General features: G+C 42.6%; 1 protein-coding gene across 2 annotated transcripts in view; it reads right to left on the bottom strand.

The window, feature by feature from the left end:
* The window catches only part of SETBP1 (SET binding protein 1), a 268,541-nt gene that overhangs the window by 11,977 nt on the left and 238,470 nt on the right, over nucleotides 1–18,094 (bottom strand). The window lies entirely within an intron of this gene.

Genomic DNA, 18,094 nt, shown 5'->3' with positions numbered 1-18,094 from the left:
TGTGAAATTTAAACTGCTGGCATTGAAATTTGAAAACCTTTCCCAGTCTATGTGATGATGGGCTTCAACATGATTAGGGCAGCTATTCATTTATCAGAGATAATCTTTCAAAAACGCCTTCTTTTTTTCAGATCTCAACCTGCACATGAGCCTCAGATAAAATGCATCGGATTTTGGCAACTAAGCTACACAAAGATTCAACAAATCACAGAGCAGCTGAGGTTGGAAAGCTCCTCTTGAGACCACCTTGTCCACTTCACCCTGCTCAAGCGGGGTCAGCCAGAGCAGCTTACCCTGGACCACATCTGGCCAGATAAGAATATCTCCAAGGAGGGAGACTTCACCACCTCTCTCCACGACCTGTTCATCCCCTCAGTAAAACTACACCGTTCAGGAATAACCTGTGTTTCATCTTGTGCCCATTGACTCTTATCCTGTCACTGGGCAGCATTAAGAATAGTCTTGCTCCATCTTCTCTACTCTTTCCCATCAAACATTTGCACACATAGAGAAGATCCCCCTGAGCCTTCTCTTCTCCAGGCTGAATATCCCATCTCTCTGAGTCTTTCCTCATAAGAGAGATATCCCAGATTCTTAATAATCTTTGTGGCCTCCTTTTGGACTCTCTCCCATACGTCCATGCTCCTCTGGCATACCAGCCACTCCTCTGAGTTCTGAAATTCTCCAGATTTGTTGAGGGTGTTCTCTACCCTGTCACCCTGCTCATTAATTGACATATTAAAAGTTTTTAGGCCCCATATCAGCGGGTGCACCTCTGCTGATTGGTCTCTATGTGGGCTTTGTGCTACTCATCACAACCCTCTGATCCCAGACAGTTTTCAGTCCATCATAGTGTGCATTTATCCTGCCTCTGTTTCATCATTTTGTCTATGAGAAGCTGATAGAACCCAGTGCCAGAACTCTTACTAAAGTCAAGATAAGAAACATCAGATTGGTGAGGCATGATTTGCCCTTCATAGATCTGTGATAATTACTTCTGATCACTTTTTCCTCCTTCATACGTTTGGAAATGCTCTTCAGAATTATTTACTCCACCAAATTCTAGGGATTGAGGTGAGACTGAACAGCCTCACTGCTTCCTTTCTTTTTCTTCTTGCCCTTATTAGACTGACATTTGCTCTCTTCTAGTCCTCAGAAACCTCTCCTGATCACCCCAACCTTTCAAAAACAACTAAGAGTAGCCTCACAGTGATGCCAGCCAGATCCCTCAGTGCTTTTAGATACATCCTGCCAAATCCCATGGACTTTTGCTTATCCAGTTTGTTTAACTATTCCCTAATCAGATCCTCCTCCAAGGGTAAGTTTTCTTTCCCCACCAGTCTCATGGGCCTGGGATTCTCAAAGGCCAAAGAGGACAATCAGTCTGCTGCTGATCTTCTTCAGTCAGGGTCCCTGTTTCATTCAGCAAGGGTCCCATATTTTCCATAGGCTATTTTTGGCTACTTAAGTGTCTGTAAAACATTTCTTGTTGATCTTCTGCCCTAGATTCAACTCCAGATAGACTTTTTCTTCCTATTCCCATCCCTGTGTGCTTGGATGTTGTAGCTCTAGTTCTCTGGGTCACCTGTTTCCATGTCTTTTTTGCTTCCTTTTTGTATCTGACATTATTCAGGAGCTTCTTGGTCAATCATGAAAATCTCCTGACAGGTTTGCTTGCTTCTATTTGCCACTCTGATCTGGTTTTGCATGTCTCCACAATACTCCTGATCCAGGCCAGCAGCAAACCTCCCTGCACAGCAGGTCAGGTCAGCAGGTGGGGGCCTTTATCCCCTGCAGGACTGATCCGCTCTGCCACCCCTGGCTGCACCTGGATAGCACCTGGTAGTTCCTTGAAGACTTTCCACAAGTGCTCTGACACCTACAATCATAAAGTTATCTAGCCTGGGAAAGGCCCTAAGATCATCCATCCCACTGTTCCCCCACCTCTACCAAGGCCACTACTAGCCCATGTGCCCAAGTGTCACACCCACATGGCTATTAAATCCCTCCAGGGATGAGAACTCCAACACTGCCCTAGAAAGCCTGTGCCAGGGCTGGATAATCCTTTCTGTGAAGAAATTTTTGTTAATATCCAATTTAAACCTCCCCCAGCACAGCTTTCCTCTTGTTCTGTCCCTTGTTGCCTGGGAGTAGAGTCTGACCCTCACCTGGCTGCACCCTCCTGTCTGGAAATTGTAGAGAGTGAGAAGGTCCCCTCTGAGTCTCCTTTTTTTCCAGGCTGAGCCCCTCCAGTTCCTTCAGCTGCTCCTGGTGTTCCAGACCCTTTCCCAGACTTTTGTGTCTATTGTCTGTGCTCAGCTTCTCCAGATGCCAATCAAAAATTCCTTGTATTTGCTATTTAGAGTTGCTATGAACCGTCCCTATGAACCCATGCTTCTGGCATGTAAAATAAGAAATATCAGGAGATCTGTGTGTTGTCTCAGAAACTGTGGAAGCAATCTCTATCTGATTCAGGCACAGAAATGCTAGAGTGAGAGGAGTCTGAAAGATGGGGTTACAGAATGAGCTGGTTTGGGATAGGAGTCCTGATGAAACTGTGACCCGATATCAACTTGTGGATTAAAGGGAAGCAAGAATGGGCAGGAATAAGTGAGACAACATTACAGGTCACAGCTTGGTGGAGATAAACAGAGCAGTCTCTGCCTATTAGACCACACATCTTTCCAGAGCCTCAAATCTAGTATTAAGCATCTCAAATTGTATCCATTAGACTTCAATCTCTCTCTGCTCGGCTTCTCTAGTGCAAATGAGAACAATAATATACCCCTCATCTCAAGAGCAGTCCCGTGAAAATAAAATTATCAACATTCATGAAACATTCATCTATTCATACCAAGGCTTAGAAATGTGGAATAAATGAGATGTGATGTCACGCAATGAATAGCAAAAGGAAAATCCAGCTCCCAAATAACTGTTCATTAGGTGAGCTCTGCACGTTGAATAAAGCAGTGTCCCGTAGAATAAGTGAGCTATTTGGCTAGGTAATTACCCTTTGGAACTTGTGCACGCACGCCTGAGGTTTCACCACTCCACAGTGCTTGAGTTTGTGCCTTAATATTATTTATTCATGGGTGTAGTGGGTGCACAAGAAACATGCACATGTGGGTGCATGTATCAATACACACACACATATATGCACGTGCATATGGTACATAATAATGCTAACAACCTCATAAATTCAACATCTGGTTCTAATTAAACTGAAGGGCCTGTATAAAGAGCCATATGAAAACATGCAGCTGTAACCTGTTGACCTCTATTGATAAAAAAAAAAAAAAAAAAAAAAAAGTTTGTGAAGCTGTGTTTCAACATATCAAGGGACAGTCATTCATTTTTTTCAAAGGTAATCCCCCACAAACCACTTATCCTCTCAAATCTCTACCTGCACACAGTGTTTGCATTAGGGACCTTGATTTATGGATCCCCACTCCTTGGATGGAGAGGCCAACTTCCTGTTGCCGTGGTTACTTAGATCTTGGTTCAAGGTTAAACTACTCCCAAATCAAAATCAGTGGCAGGCACAGCATCTAACAGCCAGGTTATTGACTACCCTAGGATGCTTAAAGGTCAAAGACCAAAGTGCTGCTTACTGCCTTTGGGGTGAGTCAATATTTTCAATATTTTTATTCTGTTTCTTCTGAAGAAGTAGTTGCTGCTCAATTACCACCTATCTGGGTTTAGCAAGGTCATACAAATCATTGAGGAAAATCCTCCCCCTACAGAAGAAATACAAATGTAATGAATTTCATCAATGTCTACATGGCCCAGTTGCAGCTCATCACTGGTGAATCGTGGCTTCAGACATCTGTCTCTTGTTTTAGGAGCTTGGTATCTTCAACCTGTATCCCTCACCTCCTTGCAAATCTCATCTAAATTGAGAAAGAAGAGTAATTTATGGATCTGGAGCAATCAATAATGGAGGATCATCAGTTTTCTTTCATGGATAACAGAATGCAAACAGAGACTCAGAGGCATTGTTGGAAACACACAAAGATGCAGCAAAGGCTTGGATGCATGCTGCAGTAGTGGAAGGTCTGTCCTTCAGTGAATGGACCTACTGGTGTGGTATCATCACCTCTCACTGGACTTTTTCTTTGGAGTGCTCTGTTCAGAAGGCCTTAGGTAAAGGAAAGCCCTCATTCAACCCATCTATGAATCAGGTGAAAATAAATCATTTGCAACACCATCACAGGGAAGTAAAGAGTTTAAAATTCACACACTCATTCATTAAACCGGTGTATTTTGTCCATTGTCACTGCCCCAGAAAGAGAAGATGCTCTGGGGACTGGGGCACCTTTGCTATGGAAACAGGCTGAGAAGAGATTAGAGCTGTCCAGACTGGAGAAGAGAAGGCTCTGGGGAGACCTTAGAGCCCCTTCCAGGACTTGAAGGGAGCTTCAAAAAAACCTGAAGAGTGACTTTTTGCACAACCAGAGAATGATAGGACAAAGGGGAACTGATTTAAATTGAAAGAGGGGAGGTTTAAATGTTACCAAGAAATACTTTCCTGTTAGGGTGGGGAGGCCCTGGCACAGGGTGCCCAGAGAAGCTGTGGCTGCCCCTGGATCCCTGGCAGTGTCCAAGGCCAGGTTGGATGGGGCTTGGAGCAGCCTGGGATAGTGGAAGGTGTTCCTGCCTCCTGCCCACGGCAGGGGGGTTGAAACAAGACGGTATTTAAAGTCCCTTCTAATCCAAACCATTCTAGGATTCTATGCTGTACACTCATGGCGTGATTCAGACCTTATTTATCACCTATCCGTTAATCTTTGTGCATTTCCTCCAAGTTAGAACCCTTTTCATCCCATACCTTAGCTCCCCGGAGTGCTGCTGATATCACAGACAGTGCTACAAACACAAAAGTGAACAATGGGCAGCAAAGCAGGGAGGAAATCAATCATTATGTATATAATGAGAAAGGGCACAGGGAAAGGACAGCTTCAAAAGCAGAGGCAGACATGAAGGAATTTATCAAGAGCCTAAAACAGTGATGGTATGATTATAAAGAAATAATCACTGTAATCATAAGTAAAAGGGTGATGCAGGAGAAGCACGATTCTAGTTCAGGGCAAACTGGCAGAAAACCTGAGTAGGAGGCAAGACAATACTGACTTGAAACTGGCCTTTCCTTAGAGATTTATGGCATTCTTCATTCACTGGCTAAGCAACTGATGATCTCTAGCTGATATTAATACTTTAATTTTAAAGACCTCATTGTTATTAAGTGCTAACTTTTCAAGCAATGTGGTCCAACTGCATTGTGCTAGGCTCTGCACAAGTGGATGAATTTAGTTGCCTTGCTTTACTGTTAAATCATGATCACCCTGCTTATTGCATTCATCTGTTTTCTCTCATCGTGTACTTGCACGGAAAGACTCTTGGACAACGTGCACCTTTTCTTCTTTAATCAGTGTACAGAATCTAGCACAATGTGCACCCGGGCTGGAACTCAAAGTGCCAATCCAAAAGAGATAATAAATGTTAATTTGCCATTGGAAAATGGAGAAATCAGCTGATAAAAATTGATCTCAGGGAAGCTTCTTCTAGGGAAGATTTTTCTTTAGAGAGTTCATTGGATTGGATTTGTACTCCCCCCAGACTTCTGGAAATCCACAGCTATACTTAAATTGTTTATGCGTCTAACCATTGTTATTGGAAAACTCTTACAGATGTTTTTTTTTTTTTCTCCCAATGTCTTTGCACAATGTAGCTACACAATGCAGCTGTACAGGAATGCACATCTAAACATGCAGTTAGTCATAGTATTTACGTTTTGATAACTCCTCAGTTTGGAATAAAGAACCAGAAGAAGCCTCATATGTGGGCAAATCTTTTCTTAAGGCTAGTTTCAAATAAATCAGTCAGAAGTTTGGCATTGCATCATATTCCAGAAGGGAGAACTGAATTACTATGTGATAAATGTAGTTAAGGAAAGTAATTATTCTTCTTAAAGTAATATTATTACCTTTCTAACTTATGGAAGTCATTTCCCTGGCTTCTATTTGACATGGATTATCATTTAAAATAACTTCACTTTCAATGTAAAACACTGTTTTATGACTTTAAGTCCTTTTATCTTCCTCCTTTTTCCACCACCACATTAAAAACTTCCAATTCCACCTTTTCGGAGAGGGATTTTCTATTCTGCAGAATGTGTCCCCCTGAATAAAACCAAGTTCCTGTGGAATAATAATACAAAAAAATTACTCCCATTGCCAACAGGCAAAAATTTAAGAGAAGTCTTCTTTATTTCATTCCAGCTATTTTCCTACTTTTTTTAAAATCAGAATGGCTTTAGAGAAAGAAAGAGGGAGACTGAGAAAGCCATCATTAGATAGATCTTCTGATCTTTATCTCCAGTAGCACAGTCAGAAGAGCTAATACTATGATGATAGCTTTGAAATCTCTTAGGAATTGAATAAAAAGAAGTGATAGTGATGAACTCCCAGCTAATAAACACAGAGTGCTTATTTCTGCAGAATGATCGATTTCCAGATGTCCTGAGGCTTGTCTGATACAGTTGATTTACTCATTCTCCCTCACTTCACTAATAAAGCTCAAGTCCTACATCAGATTAGAGAAGAGCCAGATTTCTTAAAGGGGCAGGAGGAGGGCTGGCATCATGGCGCACAAATGCTGGGAGACACATTAATCTCTTCTGCCTCCTCCTGTAACCACCAAGCTGTCTTAAACAGCTGCCTTCCTCCGCTCAAATCATACACTTTATCCGCTTTGGGTTAGTACAGTAATACAGACAATTAATTTGTTATCTTGTTAGTGGAAATTTAATGCAATGATCTAAAAGAACTCTTACATATTGTGATAAACTTTAGTGCCTCCAGGGCACTTCTCCTCCATAGGATTCATTTCACATCCCATCCATTATGTAAATGAGATGTGGAAATAGTTTAGTTCCCCTAATGTATCTGTACACTGATGGATTGCACAAAGTCAGCCCTACTGAAACTAATGAGGTTAAATGCATCTTGCCATTCCTTTCTATTTGGGTGAATCTCTGTGCCTGTGTTCAGGAAAAGCAGTGTGAGTCTTCCTCTTCACTTCTTTATGAAGATAATTGTGTTTCCTGACAGGGAGCACAGTGGCTACTGCTGCAATACCTGAAGCCTGGTGAGGCATCTCTTCAGCAAGGAGAGCAACTGTTGTGGCTCTGTGCAGCTGTGGGATTATCTGGGGAGCCTTCAGATCCCCTTCCAATTTGGGAACAAGTTCCCAGAACCACGTGGAGCTGCATTCAATGACATGCAGTATTTGATAACTATGTAGCTGTCAGCATTATCAATGAAAGGATTAAACCCCGGGAGAAAAGGGTAAGGAAGCATTATGTTTCTGATCATCAGGATGAGTCTCAAAACCCCATTGCCCAGCCATAGAATGGAAGTAAGAATTTAGATGTCAGAAAATACTATTCACTGAAAGAGGGATTGGGCAATGGAATTGTCTGGCCTGGGAGGTGGTGGACTCACTGTCCCTGGATGTGTTTAAAAAAAGACTGGATGTGGCACTCAGTGCCATGGTTCAGTTGATGAGGAGGAGTTAGGTCAGGTCATAGGTTGGACTTGATGATCTCAAAGGTCATTTCCAACCTAGTTCATTCTGTGATTCTGTGATTTCTTCCTAATATCTAATCTTACCCTGTACTCTGTCAGTGTGAGACCGTTCCACCCTTGTGTTGCCACTACAGGCCCTTTTCAAAATCCTTCTCCAGCACACTTGGAGGTCCTTTAGGTGCTGTAAAGGGCTCTGTGGTATCCCTGGATCCTTCTCTTCTCCAGGGGAACACTCCCAGCTGTCCCAGCCTGGCTCCAGAGCAGAGGTCCTCCAGGCCTCTGAGCACCCTTATGGCCTCCTTTGGACTTCTTCCAACAGGTCCATATTTTTCTTGTGTTGGGGGCTCCAGAGCTGGACAAATCACTGCAGGTGGGGTCTCCTCCCAGCAGAGTAGAGGTGGAGAATGCCCACCTTCACCCTGCTGCCCACGCTCCTGGGATTGCAGCCGAAGAGGATGATCAACTGCAACTTGAATTTTAAAAGGCCAATCTCCTGTCTTTTTCATTTTTGCAGTGAATTAGACTTCCTGACAGATGCCGCCTTGCTCTTTGCCTTTTGGTTTTGCTTTGGGTTTCCTCTTTCCTGTACCGGTACAGGAAGAATCAGGGACCTTCCCTCCTCCTCTGCATATTGCCAGTGTGAGTCAGGAGACAGGGTGATAAGGGACATGCAGCCTCTGTCACTGGAGATGAAGTGTTGTGTGTCTGGAAGCTCATTTGTTTGTGGATTCCAAGATGAACATTTAATGGAGCTGGTGGGAGCAGTTCACAGTCCAGGCATGGGACAGTCCCTCAAAGTGGCTGCACGAGTGCTCCTACCCCATCCCCTCCAGCCCCACTGCATGCTCTTTCCAGGCCCCCAGCCCTTCAAACAGAGTGGAACTGGGATTCCAAATTATCATGGAAGAAGCCTCTGAATTTTTTTTTTTTTTAATGCCAGCAGGTAATGAACACGTGAAATTAGCATTTTTAGTGGAAGATGGATCAAAGTAGAAGAACATAGTAGTTATATGCAGGTGACAGCAATAAATAAACTTAATGAAAGAAAAACTCGAGGGGTCAAAAGACTAATTCAGAGTCAAAGGCTCTGAATTCCCAGGCCTTGTGAACAGAGTTTTAAGGTAAAGGGTTCGGAATCAAAGGCTTTTCCTGCTCGAAGACTGAAACTTTAGGTTGAACAAAAAAATTACAGTTTACAGTTGTTGGAGACTGACAGAATCAAGAGGGACAGACAGACTGACAGTGTTGGAGAAATTAAATTTGCCATTAAATATCTCAGCAAACATATTTAATACACAGTAATGAAGAACTAAATTCTCTCACAGAGGGGATAGGACAAAAATTAAGATCTGTGAAAGAGGTGAAATGAGAAAGCATTGTTTGAGGGAGGATTGTTAGGTGGAAGAGTGAGACAAAGGGCACTTTTTTTAAAAACATGAAAAGCCATTAGGTGCACTGAGGGGCTGAAACGAAAAGATCTCCAGGCAGGAGCAAGGAGCTACCTAGAATGAGTAGTCACTACGAGATGAGCTGTCACAGTGGATGAGGATTTGCTCACTGGGGAGAAAGAAAACAGGAGACAGGATTTCTTTCTCAAGAACACAGCTGAGGAAAGACAGATGGGGAAATTTCAGTCCGTAAGTAATGAGGAAAGTCAAGGGTGGCATTTTGAGCTGCTGTTTTTCTAAACAACAGGGATGATCATTTTTAAATGTGGCAAATAGAGCTGATATCCCCTAGGCAAATAGGGTTGGGAGCAGTTCATATTTATCACAGATTAAATGGGACACTGGCAGCTCTGGTAGGAGAGTGCTGGCATGAAGCATAGCCAGAGGAGTCAAGTTGCCAGCGGGGGCAGGACGAAGGATACACAAGGGCTGGACTGGTGTAATGATGGGAGTCATTTTTCAGGCACAGCCATAGTACAAAAAGTGATGAAAACTAAGAGAAGTTATCAAAATAACTAGCAAAATCTTGCTGAACAAGTTCAACTGAGACTTTCACTAAGGAAGCACAGTGCTCCTCCAGAAACGGCTTCGTTCTCCCTGTGTATGCATTCAGCAAAAGAAAATACCTGTTTGATGTATGAATTCAGCTGATATATTTTTCTTGCTAATGTAAATGTTACATTTGCACTACACCAGCTTAAGCAGTCCTGTGGTGATGTCTGTATTAGCGAAGTAAACTGTGTCAGGGATGCTGCTCGAACACAGAAATCCCTCTAGTTACACAAAAGGAGAAGAAGAGAACCAGGTGAGCACCTCCACCATGGAACTTAGTGCAGTAATGTCTGAACTGATCCCCCGAGGGGTCCACAGCTTTCTACTCGCTGCAGCTGCAGGTGAAGAAACCACAAAGGTCCTTGGGGACAGTTGGGGTGAGGATGGGTGGAAAGTCACAGGGCTGGTAAAAACATCCAAGGCTGCTGATTTCTAAGTTAGCATTTTCCCTGTTGGGTAGGGCAGCAGAGCAATTTCATTTTTCTTCTTTATCTGTAATAAGCTGTGCCACAGTTCATACAATCAGAAGTACTCTGAGTATGACATGCATTTGAAGTGAAATCTCAGCACTTAATAGGAGTCTCCATAGACCCCACAATCTAGAAGAGGTAAAACTCCACTGTAACAGAGGAGTTTTTATTTTTAGAAGGTCTCATGTTGGCTTTGTTTTAAAATCTGAGTCCTTTCATCCCACTTTAATGCTGATTTATCACTAAATGAGTGCTTGCTTTAACAGAAACGGAGATGAAAAAAATGCACACTGGGAGTGTATCTACCATTCTTCTTCTCTCTTTTCTTCTTTATTTCAGATCCATAGATAAGGGGTGCTTTCTCACCTTTAATGAGGAGAACTACAGTAATTGACTTTAATATGAAAAATGAAATCTGTTTAAACAGATGTATAGGTAAGCTCGTGAGTATTATTGACAAACTCAGCAACAAAGAAATTTAACAGCATTTGAAAACTACTAAAATATGTGAAAGTTATCAAATACTGTACAATGTTTGGCTTTATTTAAGTAGCCCAGTGTTCCTATGAATGGAGAAAACACAGTCAGATATGGAAATCTTTTCTTGAAGTTCATCCTTTTGCTTTTATCCTGTTAGAAAGCCCAGTGATGCACTGTTGTTCTGATATGAACCTTGGTGTAAAATCTTCAGTTTTACATTCTTTTCAAAGGAAAATTCTGAAGGAAATACTCTGTTCAGAGTGTTTTTCATTAAAATTCCTGCTGGAGACTGCCTCCCGTAACAGTGGAAGAAGGATGACAGAGAGACCACATATAATAAGGTCAGAGAGTCCCTCTATGGAGCAGAGACACAAGAAGGGATATGACTGATGAAGAAAAGGTTGAAGAGGTGAAGAGTGCAAAGTGGAATGAAATAGGGATATAGATGGAAATAGGAGACAAAGAATAGATTGGAAAGAAGTTGGAGGAGGGAAATCACTTATTACAGACATGTGTGAAAAGCAGATTGACAAGAACCAGAAGAAAGAGCATACATGGAAAAGCATAAATGCTCTTAACCACTGACATTTGGAGTTATGCTATCAACTTTAAGGTTGCGCATCTATGCTTGAGTCACTCTAAATTTGCAGAGAGCTTTTCTTCGTGGCTTTGGTGAAAGCTTGTCTTCAGTTTTCACATTTACTGGAGCCAAAACAGAGTATTTTAAGTTCTCCAAGCAGTGAACTGCTCTCCCCATAGCCTTATATGCTTATTTTATAGCACCAGGCAGACAAAATACAGACTGGTGGATCAGAGTAGGAATATGTTCCTTTTAAGCATCCCCTGTGAGAGAGCATTGTGATGAAGCAAAGATTATGCAAGCAAAGATTTTCTTTTTCAAATTATGACTGCTTTCCTGGGGTGGCAGAATTTTATTGTGCAAAAGCAAAGATGGAACAGAGACAGACTCTGCTGAAATTCTGGCCCTGACTGAGACTTTGGTCAGGTCATAGCCCTATGGAAAAAACAATGAATGTCAGGAAACTGACAAGCACAGGCCCTCCAACCTTTATGCCTAAAATTAGGTTAATAGTGTACTTTCTTTTTTCAGGACTCTGTGTCCCAGTACAGATTGACATGAGGATAGGTCTCAGTTTCAGACAATTGTTTGTACAAACTGGCCTTGTACGTTTTGCAGAAAATATAGAATTCTGGAAAGAAGAAATCTAAAGGGACATTATTTAGCAGTCCGTGTGTAAAAAGGAACTCAGGCCTTGTTTTTTTTCCTACTGGGACAAGTGCCCAGGAAAACAGTTCAATCAAATTCAGTGTTTTGAATTTTCTCTTCATAAACAAATCTATGGATTTGTACTTAACACCCTCCTGACAGTGTTTTCTTTTAATAACAAAGGGAATAGCAGGTTCATCTCACTTTATGTGGCAGCAACTCATGTGTCTACATGAGAGCTATGTATTTAAGGCTACAAAGATGAAATTAATGCAGTCAGAAGAGTGGAGTGGGCATTTCAGCTGAAAAAGCGGGGCCTACTTTAGTACAAGATTATTTATATTCCAGGCTCCGTTAGCTAAACTTTCACTGACCATAATGAAAGCAGAGAAATCTAACTCAGGCAGCAATCCGACGCTGTGGGTATCCAGATCTGGGTGAGAGGAGCCATCCTGCCCCTGAAGCTCTGTGGCCAAATCACCACTCAAGCATAAATTCCTCCCACTCAAAAGGAGAGGCTCAAATGTGGATGCTGCATCTCTGGGCCAGGAGTCTGAAGTCTATGCAGGCACTTGGTTATATTTGAAATGCCCTGAGGTATTTGAAACATCTGAGGGAGGCTGGCAGATATGATAAAGGGCCTGAGACAAGACCTCTGCCCTTCTGCAAGAGCAGCTGGCAGCCAGGCAGGATATTCTAGGCATCTCAAATGACAGTTGACAACTACGTGTGGGCAAGTGAATCGAGCCCTGAGCCTTCATTCTTGCTTGTCCCAAAGTCTCTTGTGGGTAGGGAAAGATCTCATCACAGTAAATATCCCCTTGTCACCTCTGAAGGAGCAGCACAAACGTGTCCTGTCAACTCTTCCCTGAGCAGGAGGTAGAACGGCTGTGATGCAAGGCATCAAGGTGTATGGGCAGGAAATTTAAACCATGGAAACCTCCTCTGATTCTTTAGGATGGATTTGTTACCCAGGCTGAAAATTAGGAATATATTTTTCTGCCCCATGGCAAGGGTCTTTGGCTTCACATTATAAAGAAGCAAGCATATATATTTCTATTTCCATTTCCATTAAAGAGAGCATAAAAACTAATGATGATACTAGTGAAATCCTGTCAAATCAGCAATTAAAAATTGCAGGTGAGAGAAAATCACAGGAACTTACAGAATATAACTCTACAATTGCTGGTCTGTACAGCAGAAATCAATGAAACAAATATAGCCTATCCAACTGATAGAAGAACAAGCCATTCCTAAGTGCATAATTTGCTTCCTCTGTGTTTGAGACTACCTCAAAGCACAAAAGGCAATATGTCTCAGAATGATGAGACAACTAACTAAGCTTAACATTTTCTCTCCCCTCTTGCTTATCCATTCTTCATCGCTCATTTAGTGTTGGGAAAATACTCTGGAAGCAAAACTATCATGATGACTTATGCATATGTATCACTTAAATCCAGCTCAACCTCTCAAAAAAAAAAAAGCCTCTCAAGGCAGCCTAACTTATGGTTTTGTCTTAAGCTGGGTTTCTCCACAGGAATTTCTCTCCTTCCCACAAACAAAAGAGCCATTTCATCTAGAGCTGTGAATCCTCAGAGATAGAAAAAAATCCTCCGTGAAATTCCAAAGACGCATGAGTAAAATATCTCCATTGATGAATCTTAACTGTTTCTATGAAGAAAAAAAGGGTTGAGCAACTGGTGGGCATTTCCAGGGCTTGCTGTGCTATTTCTGTATCGCTGTGCGGCTGTTTCTCATTCCAGGAGTTAGAGAGGGAAAAAAAAAAAGTCTTCTGTTTTTTTAAAAGATCTGGAACTACTTGGCATGTGACTTCTGAAGTGTTTAGCACAGACTTACAAAAACGTCATGAACATTTATCAGCCTAGGCCCAAAATCTACTTGCCTGCCTTGTATCATCAGTCATCATGCTAATGAAAATACTAATGACATTTCAATTGCGTTTCAAGAGAAATGAGCTGTTTCGACTGAACAGGAATTAGAAAAAAAATTAAATTTTTGTACAAAGAGTATATCACTCTCCTTTTTTATTGTTATTAATTAGATGAAGCGTTTGACTTCAGTGAAGGCTGGGGTCCCAACTGTGCAAGTCACAGTAGACATAAAAAATGAGAAATGAGCCACATCAGTAGACAGAGAAAGGAAGAAAAAGAGTTAAGAACATGAAATGGAATAGGAAACAGAAACACACAAAATGTTTTCAAACCACTCATCACATCAGTGATGTCTAAGCTAAAATAACTAAGTTATTTTAGTATTTCAGATGATCAACAGAGAGGAGGAGACATCTCCAGAGGTCACATCATGCCACTTGGCCTAGGTGCCTGTGCTTGAATACAATTAACTGCCCCTGAGTTACCCACACTGGCTGGCTCAAACCCCCACAAATTCTCAGAAGTCAACATGTGAGTGGCAGGCAAAGAATCTCACCACCACCTAACAGCAAGTAAGCAAGACATGCAGCTTGGTGACAGAACAAGAGGAAATGACCTCAAGTTCTACGAGAGATTGGGATTGGATACTGGGAAAAATTTCTTCATTGAAAGGGTTGTCAAGACCTGGTACCCAGGCACAGGCTGCCCAGGGTAGTGATGGAATCCCCATGCCTGGAGGGATTTAAAAGCCATGTGAATGTGGAACTTGAGGACACGGGTTAGTGGTGGCCTTGGCAGTGCTGAGGGAATGGCTGGACTCATGGAATTGGAGGGCTTTTCCAACCTAAATGATTCTGTGATTTTATGAGTCACACTCCTGCTCCCTAGCCCAGTTCCCTAACACAGACTCCATCTCAGGGTTGTTGCTAAGATGGAGGCAAAGCATGCCTCTCCTTTGGAGCACAGGGCTGGAGGCACAGATGGCTCAGATCTCCAGGAGGCACCACACAGCCTGGGCTTCCACTGTCAGGATGGAGCAGGACACAGGTGCTTGGCAGATAAAGGTGTCAGTAGGTGGTGCTGATGGCCAAGGGGTACAAGCCTGGGTTTCATTGCAGTGGTGGACCTGGATCATGTGCTGAATTTGTTCCCTCCTGCAGCTCACATATTCCCCGGAGGTCTTACACATTGATCACATCATCTTCACTGATGGAAAATGTCCACTAAAAATTTTGCCTGTTAACTTTCTTCAATTGACACCTTTACAAGTTTTTTTTCACTTTGTTTGAATCGCCCTGTCCTGTTGAAAAGTGGGAGTGACAGCAGAGCTGAGTGGGTGTAAGGCAGGTGACCAAGGTCACAGATGGGGACAGGGAGGGAGTGCCCTCAGGACATCTTGTAATGGATGTATGTGGGTGCCTCAGTGTGGCAAGAAGCTGGGACTGGTGTGAGACATAAAGGAGGGGCACTTGCTTCCAGACATGATTTCTGTATGGCTTGGGACAGCACTAGTGTCTGCAACCAGTGGGTGAAAAGACTTGGCAGCCCAAGTCTGATCCTAGATCAAATGTTTTACGTTTTGGAAATTTTGAGCAAAAAGATGAAGGGGTGGGAGATGCAACGCTTTGACTTAAAAAAAAAAACCCAACCAAACAAAAAATCCAAATAAAATTTTTAAAACAGTGACTGTGGAAAACCACAACAGTTTCTACGTTCCGATCTGCCCTGCCATGAAACCAGAACAAATAGGCTGCGGCACAGTTTTAAGAGTCGATTATAAAACACCCCATCAGAACACAAACATCCCACATTGACAAAGTAATCTCTGTGGATCTCAGTGGGCCTGACCTGGTGCTGCCCTCTTCCTTGTATAGTCATGAATACAAATGCAAGGTGAATGCTGGCTGCCTTCTGATCGGGTGACATTTTACACCCATGTTACTGATGTCAACAACTGCATGAGGGAGCAGAGAATCAAACTCAGGATAACCACTTGCAAAAAATAGAAGAGCAAGCTGAAAGAATGTTTCCAAGCAGTTTAGGCATTTCAGGACTGACACTTTACATGGCTAAGTCGATCCCTTCTGCACTCCCACATTTACTTAGGGAAAAGCCTTGTGCTTTATGTTGTGCTATAAGACATTGTTTGAGCAGACGCTGCCCTATCTTGACAGGAGAGCTGTTCTCTACTCCTGCCATCTCATTTTGTGAGTACTAAATCAGTGAGAAGGAATACCCCAGCAAAACTAATCAGATGTCTCTGAGATCAAAGCCTGGAACCTTTGTTTCTGGTATGCAAAGGGAGAAAAATTACAGCTTGTCTTTCATTCTGTTCAAAAAAGTCCTTTCTCTTTTCATGCAAACAAACAAATAAACAGCAAATGCCCTATTCCCACCTGGCATTGCTGCACCGTTGTGTTTGAGGCTTTAAAAGTGTAAAAGTCAAACCACTCAAAATGATGGGTCCCGTAGCAAATGTAACACGGTCCCAGGGGTACCTACGTAGTGTATGGTATTGCTGCGCATGGTATTAACTTTTATGCCTTCGTCTATATATGCAATGTGGCTCATTTATGGTTCCTCTGGGAACCACTATGTTTACATAAATTTTAATTTCCTGTCTTTTGTTTGTTCTCTTTATCATCTTTCTAAAACAAAATTTTCCTTGTGAATTTTAGTGCTCCACCAATTATCCGCAGATGGAGGCACAGGAGAATTGACATCCTCTGGTTTTTCCATGTGGCCCTGGCAATGTGCCTCCACTTCAGTTTGGGCCCGCTAGGAATGGCAGAGCTCCAGCAGTGACACTGTATTTCTACCAGAGCAGGCCCTGTTCCCACGGGTCGTGGCAATTTTGGTCCTGTGTCTCCTGGGATCTGGCCAAAACCTTCCTGCTGAGCTGACATGGGCCACATTTACTATATCATAACTCATTTTCCTTGTTTTGTTTTCCTTTTAAATGCATGCAGCTTGTGAATTGAGTGAATCTGGTAGTTGACTTTATACATCCACACTTGAGTTATATGCCTACAGATTTTGGTGTGAAAGCCTTTTGTCACCTGCTCTGATAACTAAAACAAGGTGTTTACAGCTGCTCGAAATACATCTTTTGTTGAAGCTTGCAAAACTAGTGCCTTGCTCAGTGCAGACCTTGTTGAAAAACATCACTATAAATGATTGAAACTGTAGAGATGCCAGTTGCACAGAAAAATATCCATGATGGTCCAGCTACAGATTAATGCAGTGATCTTCATGAACTTGTAATTAAAATTCAGTGTTGACAGGACCAAGCCCTGCTACTATATTTTAGGGAAACAAAGAATAACAGATAAAGTTAAATTATAATAGGTCGATGCAGCAAATACAAGAAAAATATGGCAGTTCTCAGCAGCTGTGATAGGAGTCCTTCCTCTTCTTGAATAATAAAGGCTTTTGCTAATTTTAACCAGAGCCGAATCTGAAAAACCTGCAGTCGCATGTGACTCACAGAGCCCCAAGGGAAGGGGAGGTGGGGGGAGATATGTATGTGTGGATGTCTGTGTGTATAATCTAACAGTGCCCAGAGCTTTTGAGATCCTGGACCACTTCAATCGCACAGGCCGGATTCATTAAAAACCCTGGCTACATTCCAGCAGTTAAAATTGAAGCGGCATATTTATTGCATTTTGCTCAAATAAATCTGAAAACGTGTGAATCATATCCCTCGGAGAGATGGAGGGAAGGAGTAAACAGTCTCGGGCTCGCACTCAGGAGCGGGGCACGGCGAGGAACAAAGATGCGGGAGGGTCATCGTCGCAGGGCACCGCAGGATGCCTGTGGAGCCAGAGGGTTTGGGAGGCCGAGGGCTCCCTCAGTCGCCATTTTCTGCACTGCTGCTGTGCTGGCCTCAAACCCTCTGTTTGGTTTTCTCTATTTTATTTACACCCCGGCACACACACACACTCACTCACACACACACAGATGCGTGCATATATTTTAAAGAGCTCCTCAACTTATGCAACTCCGCTCTGCAGCTTTCTGTGGTTTTCAGCTGCTGTTCATGACGCTGGCACCTCACCCCACTTGCAGCTGCATTCAGCTGGGATTCAATTACAGCCTGTCTTGCAAAGGCAAGATTGGTTTTTCAAAGATAGCATATTTTGGGGAGGAATTTTTTATTTTATTTTTTTTTTTCCCCTCCAAAAAAGGCATTTTTATTAGTAGGGGAGAGGCATGACTTGTAGATTGATCTTGCCAGGTGCTGAAGGGCTCCAGATAGGTCCTTAGCACCCTCAGTATTGTTTTACTTCAGCACTTTCTTAGAGAACAGGCAATACCCCACAGGTTTCAATTCTCTGAGAATAAAGTGCTGGCAGAGTAGGCTCCAAGCTGCTCCCATGGGGAAACTATCAGAAACAGTACATAGATAAGCATTTTTATCACCACTGATTTTACAAAC

Source organism: Corvus kubaryi, unplaced genomic scaffold (assembly GCF_017639235.1).
Source record: "Corvus kubaryi isolate FWS band 111438036 unplaced genomic scaffold, C.kubaryi_AGA036_p1.0 37308, whole genome shotgun sequence".
Lineage (NCBI taxonomy): Eukaryota > Metazoa > Chordata > Aves > Passeriformes > Corvidae > Corvus > Corvus kubaryi.
This window is presented reverse-complemented; position numbering and strand designations above follow the sequence as displayed.